General features: G+C 40.7%; 1 protein-coding gene across 1 annotated transcript in view; it reads right to left on the bottom strand.

Annotated features, from left to right (window-relative positions):
- The window catches only part of slco4a1 (solute carrier organic anion transporter family, member 4A1), a 62,364-nt gene extending 42,233 nt beyond the window's left edge, over window positions 1–20,131 (bottom strand). The window contains exon 1 of the mRNA XM_060936886.1: window positions 19,985–20,131. The gene's annotated coding sequence lies outside the window, so the exon portion shown is untranslated. The remainder of the gene's footprint in view (window positions 1–19,984) is intronic.
- Window positions 20,132–23,291: the final 3,160 nt, after the last annotated feature.

Raw genomic sequence — 23,291 nt, 5'->3', positions numbered from 1 at the left:
ATTAACTGACCACCTTAAAGGAACACCTGTACTGCACCTTGTAATTTTCCTAGCAAATCTCATACAACACATGTTCAACAGTCTGAATAGTGCATACGTCTCCAGTTACATGTAAGGTCTTTATAGCAATGTCAAGTCAAGTTATTTGGATTGCACGTTTAACAGCAGACATTGTCGCAAAGCAGCTTTACAGAATAATAAAGATTTTAAACATATAAACTAATAAATTTATCCCTAATAAAAGTTATCCCTAATGAGCAAGCGGTGTGTGCAATTTTGGTAACTCCTCACTACATGCTCTTAAATCAACTATGAATGCAGTTTTACAGACCCAATATTGTGACATTTTGAAAAATCAGTCTAATTAATGTTACACTATCAATCCACTGGGACTTCTGTACAAGTGACCTAATGAACAGCAGCACCATCTCCCTTTACCTTTTTTATTTTGTGTGTGGCTTGACAGCTCACGTTTTAAAAGCATTGTAAAAAACTGCAGGTCACCAGAAGCTCATGTGGAATTCACAACTGGACATTTTACAGGGCTTACCTGTTCCATTACAGACAGGCAAACTGTCACTGGAATGAACTCATGACAGGTCATTCCAATGAAGGTAAGGTTTATGTAATGCATATTTAGGCCTTCGTTTAATCCACATTTCATAAATCTAGCAGGAGACTGAATATTAATCTTAATTATAGAACATAGAATATTAAAGGTCACTTAGATTAGCACTCTGTTCTTAAGGAACAGAGAAGTGACCTTAATTTCCAGCGTATTTGTGTTCTCTCACGTTATGGAAATATATTTATATCATTTTGTCAATAGAGATAGAGAGACTTTTAGTAAGAAGGACACACACACACACACACACACACACACACGCGAGAGAGAGAGAGAGAGAGAGAGAGAGAGAGAGAAATTAACTCCAGGAGCTCCAGAGGGAGAGAGAGAGATAGGAACAGGGGCGTAGCCATCATTTTAGAAGTGAGGGGGACAAATTGTTCAGAGGTCTATTGAGTGATTTATCATCCTCTCACATTCAATCGCACCTCTCCTTAGCAGCTAAAGAACCACATAACCACAAACAGCACAGCACCAAGGAACCGACTTTAGTTCTTTAAAATGATATACTATCAAAATCTAAAGTCAAAATCTATAAAGTAAAATGTATAAATAGAATTAAGAATAGTAGCAGTGACATAGCTAGTTATATTCTCTTCTCACCTGTGACCCTGCATAATCATCCCTGTTGGCCTCTGGTCCACTGTCTCCTCTCTCATCCTGCTCTTTCTATAGAGTGCTTCGAGATCAGTGCGAACCCGGCGGCGGCCATATTGGAAGTCAAAGGTCGCTGTGTCAGTGCATTGTTGTTGTCCAGCGAAGCAAAAAGGGGTGACAATGCCGAATACGTGCGTCATTGTTGGCTGTAGTAACCGAGGGGAAAAGGGTGGCAAAAGTTCCACAGACTCCCTAAAGTCGTGACTAACCCGGGAATTGCAGCACAGGAGAAAAGCGAGCGGAGGAGACGACAGTGGCTGGCTGCCATTAACCGATCAAATTTAGGACAACTTGACTGTATCCGGATTTGTTCTGATCACTTTGTGACAGGTAGGTTAATATTGTCTTGAATTTCATAGTTACTAAAATAGTTACTAAAATAGTTATTTTAATTTCATAGTTACCGGTAGCATCCAGTATGCCGGCTGTTGTGTGACCGTCGTTCTTTCCCTCAGTCTCGTGGCCGCTTCAACATAAAACAACAGGGAAGCAACATGGGAGCAACATTCCCCAAGTCCAGCAATGCAGTTGCAATGTGCACACAAAATAGCATGTCTCTTGTCAAATATTATCCAGGGGTGTAGACTAGGCTGGGATAGTCTCTGCGAGTGTAACACTTTCCCTCTGATCACTTTTGTCTCTCCGTCTTCAGCAGTAAACACCGACACATCGCGGACCCAACCGGACACAAATCTATCGTATGCTTCCATACTCTTGTAGTTCTGGAAATCCTTTAGTTCACAAAATGGACTTGGGTGAAACACTAGATAGTTCACAAGATCTATGTATGTCACATGCGGCAATAAGCTGGGGTCAGCTTTCCACTCCTTCTCACTAACAGTGTATGGATCTACATTCCCAATGAAACGTACCTTCTCAGCATAACGCTCCCGTGCCTGCTTATCCAAACTTTCACAGTAGTGCTCCATCACTTCAGATGTCTAAATTCTTAAAAAATCCAAGCTTTTAAGCCCTCTAACACGGAAACGAATCGCTAAATGTGTACTCTATGATGTGTACTCTATGAGCGCTCTGGAGCGAGTGACTTCCAAGATGGCTGCGCACGCGCAGTGTTACTATTTTTAGCATCATCTCGGAGCCCTCTATTGTGGCAATAAAGATTAAAAAATATGTGGAAAGCAACATTTTGAAATAGAATTAGGAATACATTAATAATAATCAGCAAATTCATGTACTTTAAACTTTAACTACCACAAAAATAAATTAAATCTTTACAAAAATAACAGTCAAAGGAACACAAATACATTTATATTCTTATTTTCTACCCAGAAGTGAGTAATCTTAGAGTAGCCAAAATAGTAACGTTACTCAAATAAGAGTATTGTTACTTTAGAATAATATTACTCAAGTAAAAGTAAAACGTATTTTGCAACAAAACAACTCTTAAGAGTACAAGCTATCCAAAAAGTTACTCAAGTAAATGTAACGGAGTAAATGTAACTAGTTACTACCGCCTCTAACTTAGCTAGCTAGCTTAACTAACTAAACTGACATCTATTTGTCATCTTTTAGCTAAACATATCTACATTACTCAACTTACACGGTTTGTTTGGAAAAAACTGTCTAAAGTATTTAGCCTCTTGGCTGGTTTGCTGAACATACAGAAGCGCTGCCCAGATCTGAATCACACCAAAGATACTCATACAATATTTTCTAAAGCGTCTCTGATCACACACGACAGCGGTGTTTGTTTGCCGCCTTAGCTCTGCCTGCTCATGATGCGTTTAGAGGCGGCTCGGAAAAACGCGTTTCCACATGTTAAAAATGAATTGAGTGGTTGTAATGGCTGTAAAAAGTGCAGGGGACAGAGGGCACATATGGGAAGTGCAGGGGACATATCCCCCGCGTACCCTGCGTCCGCTACACCCATGGATAGGAAGTCTGTCAAGGTCGCTGATGTAATTTATTCAGTTAATGTTTTAAGGTGCATTGCCATGATGAAGGAAGCTTTAGTTACAGTGAAGGAAAATCTTTATTCTAAAACATACAAAGGCATTCTAGGCAATTGAGTGCCTTTAACTTCTGGCAACAGTTTGGGGTAGACCCACATATGGGTGTAATTTTTAGGTCCCCACATACTTTCGGCCATATTTGGCAAAAATTTAATTCCAAAATATTACTAACTCTTGACAATTTATTGAAATTGGGTCTCCTGGTGCAAATACTGGAACTTGCTATTCAGCCTCAGTTCTGAATTTTGCCAGTTAATAAAGATTTTAAATGAGGTGTTGGAGCGTATTGTTTATTGTGGATTTAACTGAATTTTATTGTGGGCAGTTAAACCCACAACTCATCTCATCTCATTATCCCTAGCCGCTTTATCCTTCTACAGGGTCGCAGGCAAGCTGGAGCCTATCCCAGCTGACTACGGGCGAAAGGCGGGGTACACCCTGGACAAGTCGCCAGGTCATCACAGGGCTGACACATAGACACAGACAACCATTCACACTCACATTCACACCTACGGTCAATTTAGAGTCACCAGTTAACCTAACGTGCATGTCTTTGGACTGTGGGGGAAACCGGAGCACCCGGAGGAAACCCACGCGGACACGGGGAGAACATGCAAACTCCACACAGAAAGGCCCTTGCCGGCCCCGGGGCTCGAACCCAGGACCTTCTTGCTGTGAGGCGACAGCGCTAACCACTACACCACCGTGCCGCCAACCCACAACTTAATTTATTAATTTAATTGTGTATCAATTTAATTGTGGGTGGCATGGTGGTGCAGTGGTTAGCACTGTTGCCTCACAGCAAGAAGGTTTTGGGTTGGAACCTCATGGCCGACAGAGGCCTTTCTGTGTGGAGTTTGCATGTTCTCCCCATGTCTGTGTGGGTTTTTTCTAGGTACACCAGTTTCATCCCACAGTTCAAAAACCAGCAGATTAGGTAAAACTACCCAGCCACTGGGGGTGCACAAGCCCTTTAGTGCTGGTTCCAAGCCCAGATAGACTGGGGAGGGTTGCATCAGGAAGGGCATCTGGTGTAAAAACCTATGCCAAATCAAATATGTGGATCATGATGATCTGCTGTGGCGACCCCTAATGGGAGCAGCCAAAAGAAGAAGAACTGTATTAAATTGTATTATTTTTATTTCACGGATGCTATGAATATTAGTTAATGATGAAGTTGTTGATTTGACTTTGTTACTGTTTAAAAAAAAAAGTCAAGGGTTATAATAATTTCAATTTATATAGCACCTTTTTTATACCCAGGGTTGCTTTACAATTAGGGGAAGGGAGAGAGGGCCATCAAAAGAGGGTCAGGATGTAATTCCAATGGCATAGCTACCACAGTCCCACTAAAATGTGCACGAAGTCTGGCTGCAACGCCGCCAGGCAATATCACTCGGAACACAGCGCCATGGATCCACAAAGCGAGCACAGGAGCACCACCTCGCAGAGTGCTGGTATGTCCCAAACCACCTGCATAGCCAACACGCCGCCACCAGGCAATATCGCTCGGAACACCGTGCCAAGCACAAAAGCACCGCCGCGCAAAGCGCTGGACAATCCTGATGTTAAAAGAGCAATGAGCTCACTGCAGTCCACAGCAAGGAGCACAGGCATCACCCATGGCGGACCAAGGCCTGGAGGGAACCAACACCCAAAACTGGGCCTTGAGCTATGCCACACCTAGTGGACAAAACACTCAAACCAAATAAATAAATAAATAAATAAATAAATAAAAACCCTCTCAGACTACACAAACAAATAATAATAATACAAATAAAAAAGGGGGGAATTTAAAAAAGAAAAATAAAAAGCTCTGGTGAGAAGAATTCGCGCTGCGTACTCTCAACCAGAAACGGAAAATGAAAAAGTTGTTAGTTATTACTTCTACAAATGTTAGTTGGTGATGGTACATCAATGCTGAATTTCAAGGTTTGTTTATCGAGTTAATAGAACTTTACCCTAGTATTTTTATTTGTAGTACTTATATGTAGTCAAGTATTTGGATAATGACAGTTTTGTAAGGTTGCCTCTGTATACCACCATAATGGATTTGAAATGAAGCATTCAAGATTGAAGTGTATACTTTCAGTTGGCATATTAGCTGAAAATACAAATTCAATCCAAATTGCTTGAAACTGGTCTCACTGAATTCAGAATTGAATGCTAAACATACTTTATCTCATCTCATCATCTCTAGCCGCTTTATCCTGTTCTACAGGGTCACAGGCAAGCTGGAGCCTATCCCAGCTGACTACTTTATATTGAATTAAAATATATGTTTATCCATTCTTGAGATATTACCAAATCAAAGATTGATAAACAGCTTAATTTTTCAGAAAAAAGTGACGTAATATGTATTAGGATAACATGGTTCAAAATGGGTCTAATTAACGAAAGATCAAATGTTTTTTACTTAAAAACTACACCCCCAAGACATTTACATGGAAATTGGCAGGTACATAGATGGTTGTATATGGAATACAACGTTTGAAAAATTAGTAAAAACCAATTATGCAAATACGTTTAATCAGTACATTCTTCTTCAAAGTTTCACCAAATAGTTTTATTTGTGCGATATAAAGCTGATCTTAACCCATTTATACATCACAAAGAAGGAGAAACCAATGTTCATTATAAAATATGCATCAACAGTCATTCACATCTACCATTCTCTATCAAAATAAAAAAAAGTAATAAAAGAATATTTCTAAATACCCTCTTTGTGCTCTGTAGGCCTTTGTATTCTTAAGTAGGGCCTACTAGTGTTTATATGAAAGAATGTGAATTATTTCAATTAATATTCACAGCTTTCGGGCTAACCTCGAAAAAACTGTGAGCCACAATCCAATAAACAATTCCATTTAATTGAAATAAAATTGACACTTGCGTTTCTGACTCCTGTTTTTTTTAATATCATTCCGACCACTAAGAGCTCAATATTTTATCAAAACAACTAGAGTTATGTATATTCTAAAATAGTTATTTTATTCACATGAATCAGTTTAATTTGAAAAAATAAGTAGGTAAAGCTATAAAAACTGACTTCAAAAGTCTCCCTTGAAGCATAACGTCAAAACTAGCTGATGGAAAATTTTGCTGAATACTTCATCAGAAACAGTGAGAGCTAGAGAACATTCCTATAAAAAGTTATCTGACTGGATTACTCATGGATATCAGTCAGAAACCAAATCAGAAGAGAGACAGCCTGACCACTTTCTCGTGACTCAAAAAGCACCAGCAGTTTCCCAACGTCACACGAGCAGTGTACACACTGTTGTACCAACTTTAACCAGCCATTACTCCCAAAGTACTGAGCAGATCTTAACAAGATACATTTTTTTGAAAAGCAGAGATAAGCTTTTTAATGATATTTTCTGTCATTAATACTATTCAAGAGTTAAGCAATGACAGATTTGGAATCTCAGATAAGCATCTGCAAGACACTTTTAGGAATGTCAATACAGAAGGTTTACATTAAGATGCAAACCAATGGTAACACTCAAGAACAACTAGATAGAACTCGACGCCAATGGCGTCGATGGGGATGCCTCCGCCCGGTAGACTACACGCCTTATTAAGTTGTGATTTGGGGATGGACATTTGACCTCACAGTAATCGTGACCTGGTGAAATTACTTGTATCAGCCTTGGAGACATTGTGTTCACAAGGTTTTCGGACAGACATTTGGCCTCACAGTGACCTTGACCTTAGACCTTTTGATCTCAAAATCCAAATCAGTTTATGTTTGTCCCCAAATGCACAAACGGTGAAAGTCTGGTGAAATTCCTTTCATCTGCCTTGGAGATAGTGTTCACAAGGTTTGCGGACAGACATTTGACCTCACAGCGACCTTGACCTTAGACCTTTTGATCTCAAAATCTAATCAGTTCATGTTTGTCCCAAATCGCACCAATGGTGAAAGTTTGGTGAAATTCCTTTCATTAGCCTTTGAGATATCATGTTCACAACGTTTCGGGATGGACGCACGTACGCACGGACGGACGCACGGACAGATGGACAACCCGAAAACATAATGCCTCCTGCACCTTACAGTGGCGGAGGCATAAAAAAAAGGGGGGGGGGGGGTTTCCATTGAATGCTGTCCTACCATAAAAACCTGCTGAAATGGGGTGGAGGGTGGGGGTGCAAGTGTGAAGAAACTAATAGAAAACTAGATAGAACTCGACGCCAACGGCGTCGATAGGGATGCCTCCGCCCGGTAGACTACACGCCTTATTAAGCTGTGATTTGGGGATGGACATTTGACCTCACAGTAATCTTGACCTGGTGAAATTACTTGTATTAGCCTTGGAGATATTGTGTTCACAAGGTTTTCGGACAGACATTTAACCTCACAGTGACCTTGACCTTAGACCTTTTGATCTGAAAATCTAATCAGTTCATGTTTGTCCCAAAGCGCACAAATGGTGAAAGTTTGGTGAAATTTCCTTCAGTAGCCTTTGAGATATCGCGTTCACAAGGTTTCAGAACCTTGTGAACGTGATGGTGGCGGAGGCATAAAAAGGGAAAAGACAAATTTAAAGAGACATTTGTGGACAGGGTGGGAATTCTGAAGAGACAATGGGCAGGATATCTAGCCAAAATGGACAAAAACAAATGGGGGGACTACAGAATGGACACCAAAAGAGGGGAAAAGAGTGAAAGGAAGACTGAGAAGGAGATGCAGAGATGACATCGAAGAAAAGTGTGGCACCTCCTGGATGAGAACTGCACAAGACTGTAGGGAATGGAAGAGTCTATGAACACTACCTCCCAGCAGTGGCATGAACAGCTGATGGTGATGGTGTTGATAACAGCAAAGCAGTGCTGGCTGAAATTAATTAATTAATTAATTAATTAATTAATTAATTAATTAATTAATTTTGTAAATCTACTTTAAATGAAAGGGTTATATTCATGTCCTCATTCTAATACTTTATCATTTCTACATTCTCATTCACAGGGACTTGCACAGTGGATGCACCACATAATCAAAAGGATAATAATAATAATAATAATAATAATAATAATAATAATAATAATAATAAAAAAGTTATTTAACAAAGAAAAACGTCCAAACATTGATATGGTGAAGCTTTCTGTATGGACAGGTTTATTAAACATTTGTGGAAAGAATGGCCGTGGTCAGCATGTTTTCTTGTCATGGGTCTTCAGTAGAGAGGACTTTATGCTTTCCATTTTCTCAGTAACATAGAACTATTTGTGTTTGTTTTACTTAACTTCAGGAGAGAGAAAAAGGAAACTAGTCAGGGAATGTTAATTTATCAGTGCTTTAACAGAAGTGAAAACAGGAATGGACTTCTCAAAAATATTCACTGAAACTACTGTATACACAGGTAAAAAGCACAATGTATCATTCAACCACCAATATTCAAGGGAAAAATAAACTCTTTTAGGAAAAAAAAAAAAAAAAAAAACTTCAAAAGCGTGCACACCCCTTAACTAATACTTTATTTAAGTACATTTTGCTTTTAATACAAACACCCAGCAATTTTATTCCACTTTTCCTTGCAAAATGCTCCAGCTCTATCAAGTTGCAAGGGGATCACTTGTGCACTGCCCTCTTCAAATCAGTTCACAGATTTCTGATAGGATTTAGATCTGGGCTCGGAGTCTGATTTGGTTATTCTAAAAACATCGATCTTCTTCAGGAGGAGAATAGTCAGAGGAATTAATCACCCACTGTACGTCAGAGGTCATATTCAAAGTCAGGGCATTGCATTTCCAAACAAATTTATTTTCTGATCACATCATCTGCAATTCCCATTGTCCTAGCCCTCCCATAATTTTAAACATAATTTTCACATTTCTTGGACCCAAGGTAAAACCATTCGTTGGTCACCCTTCGGTCATGATTTAACAACCTTGTCAAACAGTGGCTGCAACTACCACAGGAATCCCAAACCCAATACTGGGTTGGTGTTTATGCCAAGTAAAACCAAGGCTTCTGGTTTACCTTCATCTGACCCAAATGATTGTGCCATCTTGCATATGTAAAATTATAATATAGATATTTAGACACTGCCTAAAACAGAGATCCTGATGTGTATGAGCAAAATATTTGCAAGTGCACAAAATCAACCTGAATAGATTATAGCATATGAACCATCAAATTGTGTAGCGCATTTCACATCAATAAATTACTGCATTGTCTTGTGACAGTGATACCAATAATGAGATACACATCACAGTTACGAATACATATTTATTCCTTTCTTTGACACCGCATACCATGCGCCAGAAACAACGCCACATTTATTATGGTGTGAATCTGCTGGGTGCCTGGTGGACAGCAGTGAACTATTACTTTCACTTTATCTCATTACCATATTGTTATGATCAAATATCAATGTTTGGTATGTCAAACAGTTGTCTGGTTACATCCTTCACATCCACGTGCGTTGGTGCTTGGGACGCTCAGCTGCAGACTGCAAAGCGCACCTGCCATTAGGACTAATTAGCATGCACCTGTTCCTGATTAGAGCTCAATCACAGCGCATACATATAAGGACTCTCAGTAACGCACAGACTTTGTGAAAGCCTTATATTTTGTGTCACTTTTCTGGTTTTGGCCCCGTTTATGTTTTTGGAGTTTGAGTATTGTATTACCTCTGATGTCCTGTCTGTGCCTCACTGGACCACTGCCTGTTTTTTGACTGTCTTGTCTCCCTTTTGGATCCGTTTGCTAGTGTGCCTTCAATTGCATTGGTCTATTTCTCTTGCATGACGGAAACTGTCTACTGTCCAACAAGCAAGTGGACTAATAAAACTGTTTTAACTTGTTTTATATGAAACTGTCATGAATATTTTCCATAAAATGTGTTTTGTAAATAATCACGTTATTTTTTTAAAAAGCAAATTAAAAACAGGTGGTGGATAAAAACCTCTCTTATGTACATAAAGATACAAAATTTGTTGTCTGGTGGTCAAGTGTATATGAGATATGTTGCCTTGCACTTATGGTTGGGTTCCCTGTGGTGGTACAAATATGTTATTTGTCATACGGATGTCGTATGGTCAAGCCATCAAAAATCAGGTCGATGCATTAGCATATCCTCTTAAGTATGGGGCTCCGCTTTGCTATCACTGAGGCACTTAAATTGGATTATATTTTTCTGTCCAGCTGTCCTGCTTGTGTTGGATTTTTCTTTGTCCAGACAGATCCCTGTATTGATTACCAAGGATTGAACAACATGACTGTAAAATATAGTTATCCCTCCCATTGGTCCCAGCAGCTCTTGAACAAGAGGAATGCATTTCCACTAAGTGCTACCTCAGGAGCGCTCTTTTGGATTCATGAATGTGACAAGTGGAAAATGGCTTATAGCACCACCTCAGGTCACTTTGAATTCTGCATTATGCCATATGGGCTCTTTAACCTGCCCTCTGTCTTTCAGGCACAGATGAACAATGCCTTCTGCAACATGCTGGGTAAATTTGTCATTGCATATTGATATTTTGATCTACTCCCCCTCTCTTGAAAATTATGTGAGCATGTGCTGGCCAAACAACTGGGAAACAAACTGTCAGTTGAGAAAAATTCCATTTGCCTCATACATCCTTTTAAGATATGTAACAAGCAAGGAGGGAGACATGATGGACCAAGGAAATGCTGTAAGAGAGTGTCCTATCCCCAAAAACAATCATAGAATATCAGAGGATTTTTTTTTTGTACAGTTTTGTACAAGGTTGTTCCTGGGTTCACTGGGCCATTCAAAATTTTCTGAAGCATCAACAGTGTTATATATCAACTTAACTGACCTCATCACTCTAATAGCTACTTAAGTTCTTCCACTCCAATTTTGGCAAACCAAATCTTCTTGGACCTCGATTTGTGCACAGGGGCATTGTTGTGGTGTAACAAGTTTAGGTTTCTTAGTGAAGGGAAATTGTAATGCTACAGCATACAAAGACATCTGGTACAATTGTATACTTCCAAATTTGTGGCAACAGTTTGGGGAAGGCCCACATTTGGGTCTGATGTTCAGCTATGTAAGGTAGTTTCATCAAACTATCCGCTAATCTTGCCCATGTTAATGAATAACAAAATTTGGCCTCTGTGAAACAGGATGTCATAGATGACTAATATTTTATAAAAACTCAGGTCAACTTAAAAGAGGAAACATAAAATGACATTGTCATGAAACAGACAAGCGGCTAAAAATGCATGTTTTGTTAGGCAAAAAACAAAAATGCTAAGCATTATTCCAAAACCCGAGTCAGGTAAACTGTCAGGTCTGGTGATTGGTAAACAGATCATAAACTAGACAAAACTAAAAGTGGAAATCGGTAAGCAGACAATGGGCGAAGCACTAATTATAAAAGTCAGAAAAGAAGAAACATTTCAGATCTCAGACACAATGCTGAAGTGGAATTTCACAGTGTGTTTGTCAGCTGGGTTATTTAAATGGAGGAGTCTGATTGCAAACTCGTATCATTAACTAGACCGGACAATTCCCCGGGGGAAATTGTGAGAGGATGCAGTGCGCGAAGCAATTCGGTCACGCATGTTCGCTGGCCGTGAATGTGTGACCTGCAATGATGTTTCAATGCAATGATTATGTGTGTGCTTGAGACAGCAGCCGTCATGAAGAAGAGCTATTCAAGGAGTATAAACAAAGTGACTACAGGCGGAAATTAGCATGTACTGCTATAACCTGGGACAGACATCTGTCCTTACCACAAGGATAATGTTTAATTTGTGCACTGTCCCTTTTAAAAATAAAATAAACTCTAAACTCTAAGAAGAGTGTTTGTAGTTTGTATGTACGAACAGAAGTGTTCCTAATAAAGTGGGCGGCTAAGGTGAAGTGTCATGCCGACCGAGGCCGTTTTTTTTTTCACAAAAAAAAGAAATTCACAAAATTCTTTCACAGTGAGCGCTAGAAGGGTCTCCTGAATAGACTGATGTAATTTTTTGTCTGTAGTGTTAAAAATGACTGACTTTTCTGTCACTTTTATAATGGGTATCAATGAGCTAAGACACACAAGGTCTGGAGTTTTGTGCTGTTTTGCATGAAGGACCAGGCCTCGAACAATGACAAATAACTCGACAACGGAAGCAGCTATTCACAAAATTCTTTCACAGTGAGCGCTAGAAGGGTCTCCTGAATAAAATGATGTATTTTTTTGTCTGTAGTGTTAAAAATGACGACACTAGAACAAGTTAAAAATGAGTGACTTTTCTTTCACGTTTATAATGGGTGTCAATGAGGCCTTTCAGCTGCAGTCTCCTGAGTTTGAGGCTTCTCATTCAAAAACTCTAAATCCTATCATTTAGGTAGACACATTGTGTGAATCAGGACAAGTTTTACTACTACTTTTGAGAAAATCATGTCTGTAGAGTGAAATTTGTGGCTGAAAACACAGTTTAAGCGAGAAAGTTTGAGCTTTTTTTTCAACCTCTCTCCACTCTAAGTTAACGAGCTTCACTGGTGTGTAACGCAATAGACACCCATTCAAAAGCCGGATTTTCTCCCAGAACCCACATGGCGTTTGAGCCGGGACTGATCCGAAAGTGTAGAACCTAGCAGAAAAGTTGAATGCCAGATCCACAGAGGAGAAGTTTTCCTACGTTTTAGAGTTTGAATCACGTCTCTAGGTTAAAGCATGCCAGAGCAGCGGACGTTTGAAAAACGTTGAAAAAGTGCTTTTTTTTTCAATTAATTCCATAGAAATGAATGGGGTTTTTTTCGACGATTTTTTCGCGACATAGTCGCGAAAAAATCGTATTCTGTAGAGAAAAGTAATAGCATAGCGAGTCCGATCGAGCCGCACGTTTTGATATATTGTTTGTCTGTGTGCGACGTATGGTTATTGAGTTATTCGAAATCAAAATTTGCGTAGGAGGAAGAAGAAGAATACGGAAGAAGAAGAAACACGTAGAAGAACAATAGTTGCAGTGCTTTGCACTGCAACCTATGGGCTCCCCTAGGGGAGCCCATAGGTTGCTGTGCAGCAGCACTGCATCCTAATAATTGACAGTGGGGATGGGAGATAACATGAAGGTAATCTGAAATTATGGTCGACGGATGATGAAAGTTCAACCTGTAACTTCAGAAGTTAGGAAATGGACAATTACATTTTGGCAACATTATACATCTAAAACATTATAGCGGTGTTCTTCTGCAAAGCCAGGGCTCAACATTAACTTTTAAACCCTGGGGGTCAAGTGGGGGTTAATTTCCACTTGCCCCCTATTTTGTGAGTACTATTTTTTTTTTTTAGGAAAATCATAGAATTGTTGTGAATTGCAACATAAAAAAATGAAGATCACACACTGAGTTGAAGTTACTTTTTACTTTTACTTGTAACGGACAATAAGAATTTTATCCAAAATAGTTTTTCCTGCCTTAGTTGATTTATTTCCATGTCACATGCATACAGCTGTTGTAAAATTCAGTGCATTTGTGTAGAACTCTCTCAGACTGTAGGTTCATTACTCGATAATGTAGAAATCATAAAATAGAAATCTATAACAAAGTTTGTATGAAGAAAACAATAGGACGCCAAGACTTTAACAGTACTGTGCTTGAGAATATATATATAGCACCATAGCACCAAGTCTTCTAGGCATGGAATGAACAAGCTGGCGACATTTTGCAACATCAATCTTTTTCCATTCTTCAACAATGACCTCTTTTAGTGACTGGATGCTGGATGGAGAGTGATGCTCAACTTGTCTCTTCAGAATTCCCCATAGGTGTTCGATTGGGTTCAGATCAGGAGACATACTTGGCCACTGAATCACTTTCACCCTGTTCTTCTTCAGAAATCCAGCAGTAGCCTTAGATGTGTGTTTAGTCATGTTGGAAAAGTGCACGATGACCAAGGGCACGGAGTGTTGGTAGCATCTTCTCTTTCAATATAGAGCAATACGTCTGTGAATTCATGATGCCATCAATGAAATGCAGCTCCCCGACACCAGCAGCACTCATGCAGCCCCACATAAGGACACTGCCACCACCATGTTTCACTGTAGGCACCATGCAATTTTCTTTGTATTCCTCACCTTTGCGACGCCATACAGTTTTGAAGCCATCAGTTCCAAAAACATTTATCTTGGTCTCATCACTCTAGAGTATAGAGTCCCAGTAATCTTCATCTTTGTCAGCATGGGCCCTGGCAAACTCTAGGCGGGCTTTTTTGTGCCTGGGCTTTAGGAGAGGCTTCTTTCGTGGATGGCATCCATGCATGCCATTTCTCTGCAGCGTACGCCGTATTGTGTCACGCGAAATAGTCACCCCAGTTTGGCTTTCTACTTCTTTAGATAACTGCAGTGAACTTGCATGCCGATTTTCTTCAACCCTTCTCATCAGAAGACGCTCCTGTCAAGGTGTTAACTTCTGTGGACAACCTGGACATCTCTGTGAGATTGTTGCAGTTCCATCTTTCTTAAATTTTTGTACCACTTTTGCTACAGTATTCTGACTAATAAGTAAAGCTTTGCTGATCTTCTTGTAGCCTTCACCTTTGTGGTGTAAAGAAATTATTTTCTTTGGGGAATTCTGAAGAGACAAGTTGAGCATCACTCTCCATCCAGCCACTAAAAGAGGTCATTGTCGAAGAATGGAAAAAGATTGATGTTGCAAAATGCCGCCACCTTGTCCATTCCATGCCTAGAAGACTTGGTGCTGTCATTAAAAATCATGGAGGCCATACAAAGTACTAGTAGTTTTTGTCGTGGGGTGTACTCATTTTTGCACCACCCTAATTTGAGTAAAACTGAAAAAATGTGTAATCCAAGTTATATTATTAAGCTTACTTTCACGTTATAAGTTAAACAGATGTTATATTAAACTTTGTCTTGTCAACATTTTGGAAATTGTGTTCATTGAGATATTGTTTAAAATGTTACTTTTCAAAGGGGGTGTATTCCTTTACGCTGAGCACTGTATCATCCACCTCTAGGTTTTAACACAAACAAACAAAACAAACAAACCCAAAAACCCCGCTGCGTCATGACAGACAGGACAATGTTTGAGTTTAAAATTGTTTAGTGTGTAGGTTGTGGGAGTTTTATACAGACCTGGCAACCTGTAACTGAATCAGTGCAGCCGGTCTGTCATGACGCAGCACATTTATTTTTTTTAAACCTAGAGGTGGATGATGATAAAAAAAAAAAACCTGATGTATAAATATTTTGCACAGGGCTATGTTCCTCTGATAACAGAAACAAAGATCCAGCTCTCTCTGCTCTTTCAGGATTTATTGTGCATGTCGCTCCTTGTTGTTGTTAATTTTTTATACCCAAGTTGTTTGAAACAATCTGGGTTTTCTGTGTCAAATAAGGAAGCTCCTTCACCTGTAGGAAAAAAATCAAAACACTTTCATGATGGCGCTAACTTGAATGCGAGCAGAAAAAAATAAATAAAATGAGATTCTTAAGCAAACTCTTCCATACTCACTTCCAACTTTGTTTTTGTAAAATACATTTTAAATACAGGCGGCACAGTGGTGTAGTGGTTAGCGCTGTCGCCTCACAGCAAGAAGGTCCTGGGTTCGAGCCCCGGGGCCGGCGAGGGCCTTTCTGTGTGGAGTTTGCATGTTCTCCCCGTGTCCGCGTGGGTTTCCTCCGGGTGCTCCGGTTTCCCCCACAGTCCAAAGACATGCAGGTTAGGTTAACTGGCGACTCTAAATTGACCGTAGGTGTGAATGTGAGTGTGAATGGTTGTCTGTGTCTATGTGTCAGCCCTGTGATGACCTGGCGACTTGTCCAGGGTGTACCCCGCCTTTCGCCTGTAGTCAGCTGGGATAGGCTCCAGCTTGCCTGCGACCCTGTAGAAGGATAAAAGCGGCTAGAGATGATGAGATGAGATGAGACATTTTAAATACAATCGTGAATTTCTCTAGTTTTCAAGCTGAGCTTCTCTCTTCATATTCTTTAACCACTCATTTCCTCGTTGTTCTTGAAGCATTTGCTTCTATTTGTTAACATTTTTCTTGACAGCGGGGAGACGGTAATGCCTTTTATCTATTTCTCTGTTTGAACAAGCAAAAGCAGCAGAAAAATTAACCATACTGAAGACAGATTAAGCCTTGCTTGCATGAAAGACGGTGTCTGTCTGACCCCAGCTATAATGATCACGTGATGTGTGACGTCATGCACAAGAGGTCTATAAACAGTACACATCCCATACTACAACAATGGGGGTATATAAAATAACTTGCAAAGCAGTAAATGAAACTGAGACTAAGAAAACAGCCAAGACATAAATGGTGGATACGTAGCAAGGGACACTTTTAGGAACTGAAATAAAGGATCAAAAAGCCTAATTTTTGTGGTGCTAGCTCGTAAAATATGCTCATTCCAACTTGCCCAGCCGGGCATGTCAGGGACATATCCCACTTGCTTGAATGCAAGTTTCACTTGCCCCGGGCAATTGGGCAGTCCGAAATGTCAAGCCCTGAAAGCACACGCAGAGCAGAGCCCCATACTTAAGAGAATATGCTAATACATCGAGCTGATTTTTGATGGCTTTTGACTGTACGAGGTCAGTATGCATGTACGAATGCACATATAAACGACGCACATGTACCACCACAGGGAACCTGACTGAGTGTAAAAATTTGCATCTTTATTTACATAAGATAGATAGGTTTTTATCCAGCACTGATTTTAATTTGCTTTTAAAAAAAAATATTGGATTATCTACAAACACATTTTCCAGAAAATATTCATGACAGTTTCATATAAAATGAGTTAAAACAGTTTTATTAGTCTACTAGCTTGTTGGACAATTGACAGATTCTGTCATGTAAGAGAGACAGACGGATGCAATCGCAGGAACAGTTTAACTGAAAACACGCTAACAAACAGATCCAAAAGGGAGACAAGACAGAGTCAAAAAACAGGCAGTGGTCCAGTGAGGCACAGACAGGATATCAGAGGTAATAGAATACTCAAAGTCCAAAAACAAACAGGGCCAAAACCAGAAAAGTGACACAAAATACCAGGCTTTCACAAACTCTGTGTGTTACTGAAAGTCGTTATATGCATGCACTGTGATTGCGCTCTAATCAGGAACAGCTGCATGCTAATTAGCCCTAATGGTGCGCACACGCTTTGCACTCTGTGGCTGCGCGTTCCCGAGCTCCAACGTGCGTGGACGTGCAATATATAACCAGACAACCATGTGACATATCAAATTTGATCATAACTATATAATGACGTAAAAGTGACAGCGCTGGTTCACTGCTGTCCACCAGGCACCCAGCAGAGTCGCACTATAATAAATGTCATGGTGTTGTTTCTGGCGCATGGCATACGGTGTCAAAGAAAGGAATAAATATGTATTCGTAATTGCAATGCGCATCTCATTATTGGTATCACCGTCACAAGCCAATGCAGCAATTATTGACATGAAATGCACTACACAATTTGATGATTCATATGCTATAATATTATTGTTCTATTCAGATCGATTTTGTGCACTTGCAAATATTTTGCTCATACACTCATTGGGAGGTCTGCTTTTAGGCAATGCCTAAATATCTACATTAAACTTTCTATCAGCATTTTTAAGCAGTGAAACCTATCACCTACATCACCATAATTACACATTCACTTTACAACGCTATTAATATAAATCATATCAGTAGCAGCAGCAGTAGTAGACTACTATTCATATTAAGTGTTATTAGGTGTGATTATTGATCAAAATACAGAAAATCCTGCAGATCAAGCCCACTACTTTATCATGAACATAGTATTTGAATAAACCCCTAGTGTGTCCAAATAAGTCCTACTGGGAACAAAGATATACTGTAAGATATTTTTGTGTACACATTTAGACAATTCTTTCTGAAAGCTTACAGCACCTCTATGCATGAGGCTTTGCAGAACAGATACCCACTGGGCTTCTTACAACTTAAATCACATTTTGTGTCAGTAGCCAGCCTCAGCACAATGCAAAAAGACAAAACAGCGTTTATTTATTTATTTACACACAATACCCTCAAAGCTACTGGGTACACTGAAGAAAAACACACACATGAATGGCAAGCAAACTGACATTTTTTAATGTATTAGGAGTGTGCTTCTCATTGTAAGCCTCTTTATGTTTCTAAAAGTGCTTTGAAGTAAATGCAATTAAAAAAAAAAAAAAAAAAAAAAAAAAAAAAACTGTGCAGAGTCTAGTTGTGACATCTCACACTTTCAGGGTTCCTGGTTTGATACTGAACATTTACTCTCTGTGTGAAATTCTGCATGCCCCCCCATGTCCGTGCGTTTTCCCTCCAGGTCCTCCCACCTCTCAAAATCGTGCCAGTAGTAGGACTGGCAACTCAAATGAGTGTGTGAATGCGAGTGTGTGTGCGCAGAGTGCACTGTGATGGACTGGCATTCCATCCATCCATCCATTATCTGTAGCCGCTTATTCTGTTCTACAGGGTCACAGGCAACCTGGAGCCTATCCCAGCTGACTATGGGCGAAAGGCAGGGTACACCCTGGACAAGTCGCCAGGTTATTGCAGGGCTGACACAGAGACAAACAACCATTCACACTCACATTCACACCTACGGTCAACTTAGAGCCACTAATTAACCTAACCTGCATGTCTTTGGACTGTGGGGGAAACCGGAGCACCCAGAGGAAACCCACACAGACACGGGGAGAACATGCAAACTCCACACAGAAAGGCCCCCGTCTGCCACTAGGCTCGAACCCAGGACCTTCTTGCTATGAGGCGACAATGCTAACCACTACACCACCGTGCCGCCCCGGACTGGCATTCCATACAAGCCGAATTGTTATAACTTGCACCCAGTCTCCACTACAACTCAGAACAGAATATAGCAGGAACTGAAGAGTAAGTTTCAAAGTGTTTATTGTCATATGCACAGTAAGGAACATGTCCTCTTGCACAGTGAAATTCTTAGTTTGCTGTCCACCATGAATGCCAATTACAACAGTAAATAGGTGGAAGAAATAATACAAAAAGGCAATATAGTAAAAAATAAAAGCAAAAATAAAAAAGGTAATGTAGGGCAAAATATGTAGTATAATACAAAAATAAGACAATGATCGAACGTAGATAAAGGCAATGATCGAATGTACGGTAGTACGTAATAATAATAATAAACAATAATGAGTGATGTAGTACAATAGTCTAAAATATAAAGTAGCTGAATCCCAGACCTCTGCAGTCCCTAGCTATATGTTCAGTAGAGAGTCACTGGACAGTACTGTATGCTGTAGTGTATCCAGTATAGACAGGACTCCTGTCTGATGCACTGCACGTATTTCAGCCCTTACATTTTTTTTATTCTGTGGTTGTTGTTTTTTTTTTTTTTGTGCATAAGTGTCAATTATTGCATTACTCGTAAACAGACAGGGGTTCAAAGTGGACACTGGAGAATTAGTCTTGCCCACCTCTCCTCTCCTCTCCTCTCCTGTACTGTACTGAGAGTATGCATGCTGACTACAGCACGGTTTTTCACTCTTTTGTTCCATAACATGCTCGGAATAAATCCTGAAATAACACAACCCACATATCAGACAGACAATCTGCTACGAGATCATGGCGTTGTTTAGCAAAGCACAATCTAACCTAGCTAGCAAAGCATCCAGACCTGTCAGCCATATCACCGGATTTAAGTGATGCTGATTTGGGCTTTTCTACACTGCCATGAACATCTGTACTGTTCATTATTGTTTGGTTTGTCTTGTCAATGTAAATAGAAATAACATGATCGGAGACTTACAATTTCACACAACGATGGCTTCAGGTGTCTCTCAGACGAGCTCTTCGGGATATCTCTCCACATCCACGCGTGTCATGTGCGCTTCATCCTGGAGTGCACTGATCCAAAGCCGCTGTTCCAGTGAGAGCCCCGCCCCTGCCGGGCCACCGCGCCTTTCAACCCACAGCTGGGCGGGCGCGCGCGCCTCACGCGTTTTAAAAACCTGCCACTTGACTGAACACGACGTGCTGTCGGAGGAAAATAATCCGCGATGCAGTGGTGTAATCCGGTACAGCGTCGATTATTATCCAGAAGTATCTATGGCAAGCCAAAGTTGCCACAATTGGTCACGATTCTAACCGTTTTGTTAATAAAACGGCGTAAAACGCGGCGTTTGAAACTGTCAATATGCCTCTTATTACGTCATGTAACGGTAATCAAATTACACGCGGAGGAACCCCCCCCCCCCCCCCCCAAAAAAAAAAAAAAAAAAAACCCGGCGCTACATCTGTTCATGCAATTCACTGTTAGACAGATCTGTAATATAAACAGTTACAGGCCTAGAATATCATATATTTTTTCACCAGCCAGCTGGACTAGTTACTTTCCAAAGTAACTAGCCAAACAGAAAATCAACTAGCCAAAATTTGTTCATGTATGAATTTTACTTCTGTCAAAAATAACACAAAAGAGAGTAGTTACCACTGTTCATGACTCATCTCATCTCATTATCTCTAGCCGCTTTAGCCTGTTCTACAGGGTCACAGGCAAGCTGGAGCCTATCCCAGCTGACTACGGGTGAAGGGCGGGGTACACCCTGGACAAGTCGCCAGGTCATCACAGGGCTGACACATAGACACACAACCATTCACACTCACGGTCAATTTAGAGTCACCAGTTAACCTAACCTGCATGTCTTTGGACTGTGCGGGAAACCGGAGCACCCGGAGGAAACCCATGCAGACAACATGCAAACTCTGCACAGAAAGGCCCTCGCCGGCCACGGGGCTCGAACCCGGACCTTCTTGCTGTGAGGCGACAGCGCTAACCACTACACCATCGTGCCGCCTTCGTGTATGAGTATTGAAAGCAAATATACTTACTATCATGATAGCACCCAAAATATGTCTAACATCTCATCTCATCTCATCTCATTGTCATTATCTCTAGCCGCTTTATCCTTCTACAGGGTCGCAGACAAGCTGGAGCCTATCCCAGCTGACTACGGGCGAAAGGCGGGGTACACCCTGGACAAGTCGCCAGGTCATCACAGGGCTGACACATAGACACACAACCATTCACACTCACGGTCAATTTAGAGTCACCAGTTAACCTAACCTGCATGTCTTTGGACTGTGCGGGAAACCGGAGCACCCGGAGGAAACCCACGCAGACAACATGCAAACTCCGCACAGAAAGGCCCTCTCCGGCCACGGGGCTCGAACCCGGACCTTCTTGCTGTGAGGCGACAGTGCTAACCACTACACCACCGTGCCGCCTTGGTGTATGAGTATTGAAAGCAAATATACTTACTATCATGACTATAGCACCCAAAATATGTCTAACATGCTTTCTGTATTTAACCATTTATGAGAGAGAAAGCATTAGGAGCTTCATATTGACTAGGAATCAACTTGAAAAAAAAATATTCCATAAAAATCGTATCGCAGCCAAGGCCTACCCTGCTCCGACGTTTGCTTATAAGTCCTTTGTCGTTTCTCCTTCTTGTACGCTTTATCGGCGGCCTTTTTCTCCTCTTCAGACCGAGGTCGCTTTGTCCCCGTCTCTGGCGGTTTCTGTACACCTTTCAGAAAATTCCACATCGCAACGTAGGTTTGGCAGATGTAGATGTAAACAACAACAAAAACACGTGTTTAAATGGGCGATAATGTGGCCACATCTATTGAATTTGATAACGTGATTACCGCGATATTCAACGAGATGCGTTATATGCATGTGCAATAGTGAAAAAAACGACAACCTCACTCGTACACGATATGATTCGGAATTCTTCGGTATTTTCCGTCCTGCCGATAAACACATCGATTAACACAGACACGGCACGCGCTTAATATGTGGCGGCTTTAGTTGACGGTGTGTCTGAATCTTAGCTTCATATATATTTTTTATTTTCAACTAGCCAGCCGGGCTGGCTAGTGACAGGAATTACCCGCCAAATGACAAATTACTGGTAAGTCGCCTCGGGCGACCGGACCACCGCGAATTTTGAGCCATGAGTTATTTACCACACATCAGCCAGTATAATACTGTAAGTCTCCTTTGTAGTAAATTACTGTAATTTGCACTGCATCATGGGAAGTTTTAGTGAGAACATCCACAAAATACAGTACTGTACTTTATTTTTTTTAAATGATGTATGATACTGTATTTTTTTTAATGGCTGCTTTTGGCACTTTTTTAAGAAAGAAAGAAAAAAGAGAAGAAGAAAGAAAGAAACCTTTATTCGTCACATGCACGCGTCAAGCACAGTGAAATTCATCCTCTGCATTTAACCCATCTGAAGCGGTGAACACACACACACACTCAGAGCAGTGGGCAGCTACACCAGAGCACCTGGGGAGCAGTCAGGGGTCAGGTACCTTGCTCAAGGGCACCTCAGCCCAAGGCCACCCCACGTCAACCTAACTGCATGTCTTTGGATTGTGGGGGAAACCAGAGCACCCGGAGGAAACCCACGCAGACACGGGGAGAACGTGCAAACTCCACACAGAAAGGCCCTCGCTGGCTGCTGGGTTCGAACCTGGAACCTTCTTGCTGTGAGGCGACTGTGCTAACCACTACATCACCGTGCCAGATCTAGTCATTTTTCTCTCAGTTTTATCCGCTGTCAGATATTTGGACTTGGACTGAAGGCGCTTGTGGAAGCAACAGGTTTTATCGAGGGGGAGGGGGTTCAGTGACGGACACAGCCTCAGTTTTCACCAACATTGACGCTAACGCTAACAACGTTAGCTAACGTAAACTGTTGCAGAAACATAACGTTACTTCTGCTGATTAATACTGTCGGTTAAAGTTATTGTTAATATTGGCAAACATTAATTCATTTCAACCGTGCATTTAAATGAAACATTTTTGGCGGTAATGTCATTGTTGCCATGAGAAGTCAGTTCACATTAATTAGCTCAGCCATTTTTCCTGTGGTCCAACAGACGTGCATACAATCATATCCCATAAAAATAGTCAAAAATAAAATGAAAAAACAAAATAGAGGAGTAAAAAGTCTTACAAAAAATTGAGAACTTTCTTTGCCCTTCACACTTGCTAAACTCCTGTCTTCCTCCCAGTATCGGTGTGATTGAAGAACACT

Source organism: Neoarius graeffei, chromosome 13, assembly GCF_027579695.1.
Source record: "Neoarius graeffei isolate fNeoGra1 chromosome 13, fNeoGra1.pri, whole genome shotgun sequence".
Lineage (NCBI taxonomy): Eukaryota > Metazoa > Chordata > Actinopteri > Siluriformes > Ariidae > Neoarius > Neoarius graeffei.
This window is presented reverse-complemented; position numbering and strand designations above follow the sequence as displayed.